Source organism: Lithobates pipiens, unplaced genomic scaffold (genome assembly GCF_037356315.1).
Source record: "Lithobates pipiens isolate NorthernLeopardFrog02 unplaced genomic scaffold, aLitPip1_a1.2 Scaffold_23, whole genome shotgun sequence".
Lineage (NCBI taxonomy): Eukaryota > Metazoa > Chordata > Amphibia > Anura > Ranidae > Lithobates > Lithobates pipiens.
The window spans coordinates 243,521,312-243,528,313 of NW_027507785.1; the positions used below are offsets into that span (position 1 = coordinate 243,521,312).

A 7,002-nucleotide genomic window follows, 5' to 3' on the forward strand; every position below is an offset into this window, starting at 1 on the left:
AGTTTTATACCATTATCAATATCTTCAAATATATGCAGGTGACTATAAGGGAATACTTATTAAGGTTACCAAAAGATATACTAGGTTAAAGGTCTAAGATAATATGCTTAGGCGTGCATTTCACTAAGTTCAGAATTAAGATGCAAGATGTTGACATATTAGGAAGCATCTGTCTGCGGTAAGAGGTACAAAGCTAAGATAGGACTGGTTACGCAAGAATATGGTCAGTCAGCAGATGTTGAAATGACGAAATAACTATCAGAAGACTGTATTTCACCTTTGACTTAGATAATGTCATGAGTTTAAGAAAAATGTCGATGTATGTATGAATTACCTGATTGGCTAAACCACAGGGCTGTCCTTTACCTCAAACTAAATAAAACTGCTGTGTGTGCTTCAATATACACATTCATTATTCACGTACAATCGTGTGTATGTGTGATGTTTGTCCACCGGTGAAAGGGACCTCCGCTCTTCCATCCTAGCCTAGGCTACCAGGGGTATTATTAAGAAGACGAAGCACCTAACAGTTTTGGTACCAGAAGTGGGGTTCGTCTCGTCTTGCGACAGGTAAGTCACTTTACTCTTTTTACCTGATTGGTGAATGGTGTAAACACTTACTCTGTCCGGGCGGCCGCTACGAACTTAGTTTAAATTTAAAAGAAGTAACTGTGCCTTCGCGGCGGACTAGGCTGGTCCCTTGGAAGGTTAAAAGGGCTCGCAAGGAATTTATAGGTTTAGGGGAGTCCGACTAGGTTGGTCTGACTTAAAACTATTGGTAATAGTATTTTTAACACGGGAAGTAGTAGATTACGCCCGTGACAAAGGGATTGGTGGAGTGGACGCCCATTTGAATTTTTTTTTAAAAAGTGCACTATAAATTGATAAATGTATTGCAATACGGTTATTTCATGTCTTAAAGTATATTAAGAATATGTCTGTTTCTCTCTAGGTACGTGTGTAAGTATATAGAGTATAAGTTTTAATATAGAGTATAAGGAAAATAATTGTTGTTGTTTAAATAAGTGCAGAATATGAGGAGCCCTCTTGTAGTGACATAGCATCCACCTGCCCCCATTGCACGTTAGGTCTACTCTTCCTAAGAATAGATGACAAGTGGATTTTACTGACCACCAGACCAGGGGGGTTCTCTTGCAGACTTGGTGTAAGAGGGGTATATCCCGCCACCAGGAAAAATTTACCCTTTATCGTATATTAAGGGTGAATCTTCATAGTTTTATATAAGTCCATCTGCCCCAAAAAAGATCAGGGATCCTACTCCCAGACCAGAGACCGGATTGTTGGACAAACCGGGTGTTATCACCTGTGTCCTGCCACTAGACACACACTGCCCAGACTACTAGATGGGGAATTCTGCAGCAACCCAAGCCATGGCCACCCCATCACCCTATGAATTTGTCAGTAATATGATCCCTGGCCCCCAGGTAGAACCATTTTGGACACAAGTCCGAGAAAGGTGTCAGCAATTGGGGATACATGACCCAGGGCCATATGGTCCTTGTACTGAGGAAGACTGGCAAGAAGTCAGTAAAATTTGTCAGGTACATAAGCATTCTTATCCTCCCTGCAAAGGGGCTGACCCACAATACATGAAGGATTGTTTCTGTGCATGGAACAAATGCCTTGGAAAATATAGGCAATTGTGGACAGCAAGGACATTGGAAATCCCAGTGCCCTTATAGGACTGGACAGATTAGAGCAAGAGGCAGAGGCAGGGGATTTAACCCCCAGACCCGCCCACAGTATCCCCGTTATCTGCCATACCAGAACCCTCGTCAACCACTACCCCAATATCCTACACAGCCACAAATAATGCACCGAGGGAAACTCTGTTGGTATTAATGGGACACCTGTCACCCATCCCATCACTCCACCACTGACTGTAGCCACTCCAGAAGGACAGAAATTATGTACCCAAACTTTTGCCGTCTTGTCCTCATGCCCTGTGCCCCTTATGGGACGGGACCTCTTGGCACAACTGTGTATTACCATTAAGTTTAATAAAGAAGGTTCCCTTACCGCTAGTTCACCATTATGTGACTTACATGGCCCTAAGCGACATGCACACAGAGGGTTCCCAAAAAGACATGCACACAGGAGTTTCTTTCTAATGATACCTTCCTCCCTTGACCATCACACAATTTGGGCAGAAAACAAAGGTAGTGTGGGCTTTATTAATTGCACACCATATGCACCCCAAATGCGGTCAGATGCAGGGATACAATATCAAAAACAGTATCCCCTACCCCCAGAGAAAGTCAAAGGCATCTCCCCTCAAATTAATGATTACATATCAAAAGGTATCCTGAAACCAATCATCAGTCCCTGGAACACGCCCATTTACCCCGTAAAAAAAGGCCAGTGGGGAGTGGAGACTTATACATACAAGACCTAAGGGCAGTAAACAAACAAGTGATTCCCCTCCCACCCCTAGTCTCAGACATCACTTTTATTTTCTCATGCATACCGGCAGACTCTCTATGCTACACAGTAATTGATTTAGCGAATGCTTTCTTTAGCATTCCCATTGCAGAGGAAGCCCAACCTATGTTTGCTTTCTCCTGGGCCGGGGGCCAACTAACCTGGCAAGGGTATGTAGACAGTCCAGCCGCCTTCTCTATGGTACTCAACGAGACTGTCAAGTCTTGGACTTCTGAGCGAGGGTCGGTACTAATACAGTATGTGGACGGCCTGCTCCTGTGCAGTCGAACTGCTGAAGATTGTGCGGTCGATTCAACATCACTGTTACAACACCTAGCTCACGCCGGGCATCTAGCCTCAAGGAAGAAAATACAATGGTGCCAGCCACAGGTAGAATACCTAGGGTGCATTCTAAAGGAAGGAACAAGGCTGGTGTCACCTAAACGTGCCGCAGCCCTACAAGCTCTCAGTCCGCCAAAAGACGAGGCCGCCCTACTCTCATTTTTGGGTGCAATTGTATATTGCCGCCAATGGATCCCTGACTGTTCTCACTATGATGGTATCCTACGAGAGGCTACTGGGTCAACCGCCCCTAAATTGATAGACTGGACAGAGGACAGACTAAAAGCTTTTAAAGCCTTACTACACAGTTTGTCATGTGCACCCGCCCTGGGGTTGGTAGACTATGGTAAAGCTTTTCAACTATACTGTGTAGTTTCAGGAAGCTCTTTTGCCGCCGTGCTAACACAACAACATGGATCAGGGTATCGCCCTGTCTCATATCTATCAAAAAAAAAAACTCCCCATCCAAGTACAGGGAATGCCATTCTGTCTCCAAAATCTTGCTGCCTGTGCAATGGCTGTACAAGATGCAAACAAATTAGTGCTAGGTCACCCATTGACTCTCTATACCACTCATTCAGTCACGCATCTTATTCAGAACATGAATACCCAACATATGACCTCGCAAAGACTTAGTGGTTATGAGATAACACTGATGAACACTGATAACCTCACACTCAAATATGTGCCTGCCAGCAACCCCGCTGTGCGCCTTTTGCATTCCATGTTGCGTTTACCACATGACCCAGACATTATACATGACTGTTCGGAAAAGGTTGCTGCTATTACCAGTCCCAGACCGGATCTCACTGACACCCCTATCTCAGGTGCAGAGGATGTTTTCGTTGACGGTAGCTGCTCACGTCCCTCTGACTCCACCTTTTTAACCGGTTATGCAGTTGTTCAACTACCAGACATCGTACTGGAGGCAAAATCATTACCTCCTTCTTCAGCCCAGGTAGCAGAGTTAGAAGCCCTCACTAGGGCCTGCATTCTATTCACCGGTAAAGAGGTGAACGTCTACACAGACAGTAGATATGCTTTTGGAGTGGTGCATGATTTTGGTGTGATATGGGCCAATAGAGGTTTTAAAACAGCAGACAACAAAATAATTGCCAACTCCACACAGATTAGTGCTCTCCTCCAAGCCATTCTTCTTCCAAAAAAGGTAGCCATAATTAAAGTAAAGGCACACTCCTCTGACAGCAGTCGTGTTTCAAAAGGGAATGCTCTTGCTGACAGAGAAGCTAAAAGAGCTGCTGCCTTTTCCCCTAACCCACCTGCCCCCACAACAATGTTTTTCAAGGAACACTTCGCAGCACCTAACTTTAAAACTGTCATAGCACAGATGCAATCAATGGCCACAGAAGATGATGTCCATTTTTGGACAAAGGAAGGATTGACCAAAGACCCTGAAGGTCTTTGGTCAAAAGAGGGGAAGATCCACATGCAAGAACAAAACTATCACCCTTTGAGGTCCTCATGGGAATCCCCGCAAACATAGAATTACCCCCATTAGACCAAGACACTGATATTGACATTTATTCTCAACAGGAAATGTACGTGAAAAATCTGGTAAGTATGCTCCACGAAATAAACGAACAAGTTTCTGTCACCTTTTTTCCCTCTTCCCACAGAACCAACGCATCCCTTCATCCCTGGGGATAAAGTGCTGATCAAACAATTAGCACAAAGAAAGAGTATCGGACCGGCTTTCTCAGGACCATGGAAGGTGGAAAAGGTATCCAGGACCGCAGTGTTAACAGACCTAGGAAACACCTGGATCCACGCCAGCCGTCTTAAAAAGTGTCCCCAGCTTCCCTCGACTCCAGAGCCCCTGGCAGTGACAGAGAGCAGCAACTCCCAAGAACAAGATCTACAAGAAGTTCAGAGAGGCATAGAACAAATTTCCCTGGAAGATCCCACACCCCCTCAAAAGGACAAAACAGAGCCAACAACTGCCGGGATGAGAAACGAAGAAGAAGAACAGAACTCTTAGATAACAAATAATCAGAACTTTAAAAAAACAAAGATGCTTTCTCCATCAGTGTCAGGGAAGGCTGTATGCCTTTGGGGTAGTCTGGTACTATTTGTATTCCTGCCCACATGGTTTATAGCCAACTGTATATATCATCCAGAAGACTTAGGTCTATTAAAAGGGATATGTGGACCACCTAAGATGAATAATACCCCCGGCCAAAGACATAGTAGAAGTATTGTACCCGTTAATGAGTCACCTAAGGGACTGACTAGCAAGATGTTACTACTAAAATTCAAATATAGCTATGCTCAAAAATCTGGTTTTGAGAAATGCTGGATTTGCAGCAAGCTACATCCCAGTACAGCTAGAATCCCTCTCATGGCAGTCCCCTTGAATTTTACCCCCCTCCTTAATGGAACACCCCCTATCGTCCTAACGAATGTTACTAGGACCCTTCCAAATAAAACCCTCACTTTCCAAATTATAGGTAGAAGCCACTTCCCAGACTGGTGTTTCCGACTGGGAAACACCACAGATGGAGCCGAGGTTTGCAAACAAGCAAAACTTAACATTTCAATGACATCGTTTAACAGTCCTTCTTTCTTCCATACTTCAGATCCCACCCTAAATGCCACCTTTTTAGACTTTCTTAGCTCCAGTACCAAGACTACAATACACCAATTAATGTCAATTCTGGTGCTCTCTGGCCTTTCTGATACTCTTAGGAACGTGTTCCATAAACGACCCCTAGCTCTAGGAAATACCATATATATATGCTGCGGCAAACTCTGTCACCCCTGGATCCCAACCAAACCCCAGGGGTGGTGTTACCTTGCAGCCCTGGTTCCTATTATGGGGGTATTAGGGGATAACAAGGGAAGTCACCTCCTTGAAGCCAGCATGCATCCTAGATATCCCCTTAGACACCGTAATAAACGAGAATTGTTTTTAGAAAAAGATATGGCCTGGGCATGGTTCCCTTCCTGGACAGGGTGGGGAATTGACCTAATGAAAAGATTAAATAATTACACTGGCATAATTGATGAGATTCTGGAGGAAAATTCTGATGACATAACCAAACTAAATCTAGAAACTAGGGCAATTAGGAAGCAACTAGAACTACATGAGTTGGCTATAGAAAGTATGAGTGCCGCCCTTACTGGCCTCTGTGAGACTACTGAGGATTATGAGTGCTGTACCTGGATTCATAATACCAGCATCGAAGTCCCAGACTACTATGACGTTATTGCCCAACACAGGGAAGAGGTAAATAAACTACAGAAAGAGGCAAGGAACATAGGAAAAAACTGGGATCCCTTCTCGAGCAGTTTTAGTTTTGGGGGATTAATATCTTGGCTCCGAAATGCTGCCATGACAATTGTCACTGTGATTCTCTTCATTCTATTTTTATATGCCTGTTATAAGATAATCAAATGTTTATGTAAAAAAGGGAAACACGGTCGCTCCGAAGGATCTGAAACTCACTTCCATTGTTAAGGATCCAACGGTATGGTATAGAAACCAAGAGCATAAGGGTTCGGAGTATGAAGCCTGTGCTATTAAATTAGAAAAGGAATGATCATTATGTAAATCACAGAATGATCAAAGGAAGGATTATAAGGGAATACTTATTAAGGTTACCAAAAGATATACTAGGTTAAAGGTCTAAGATAATATGCTTAGGCGTGCATTTCACTAAGTTCAGAATTAAGATGCAAGATGTTGACATATTAGGAAGCATCTGTCTGCGGTAAGAGGTACAAAGCTAAGATAGGACTGGTTACGCAAGAATATGGTCAGTCAGCAGATGTTGAAATGACGAAATAACTATCAGAAGACTGTATTTCACCTTTGACTTAGATAATGTCATGAGTTTAAGAAAAATGTCGATGTATGTATGAATTACCTGATTGGCTAAACCACAGGGCTGTCCTTTAGCTCAAACTAAATAAAACTGCTGTGTGTGCTTCAATATACACATTCATTATTCACGTACAATCGTGTGTATGTGTGATGTTTGTCCACCGGTGAAAGGGACCTCCGCTCTTCCATCCTAGCCTAGGCTACCAGGGGTATTATTAAGAAGACGAAGCACCTAACAGTGACATTCTGGAAACTGGCAGATTATACATTAAATTTTCTGTCCAGTGATACCAAACACAGAGTATATCAATACTTTGTAGAACCAAGTGCAATTGCAGCTGCCTTTTTGGGTAGGTCTCTACCAGCTTTGCACA

The 7,002-nt window shown here is 43.5% G+C and overlaps 1 long non-coding RNA gene across 1 annotated transcript; it reads left to right on the forward strand.

The window, feature by feature from the left end:
• Positions 1-388: 388 nt before the first annotated feature.
• LOC143928218 (uncharacterized) lies at positions 389-6,741 on the forward strand. The gene is made up of 2 exons (XR_013262381.1): positions 389-570; positions 4,422-6,741. It is a non-coding gene; the product is annotated as an uncharacterized LOC143928218 (long non-coding RNA).
• The last annotated feature ends 261 nt before the right edge of the window (positions 6,742-7,002 follow it).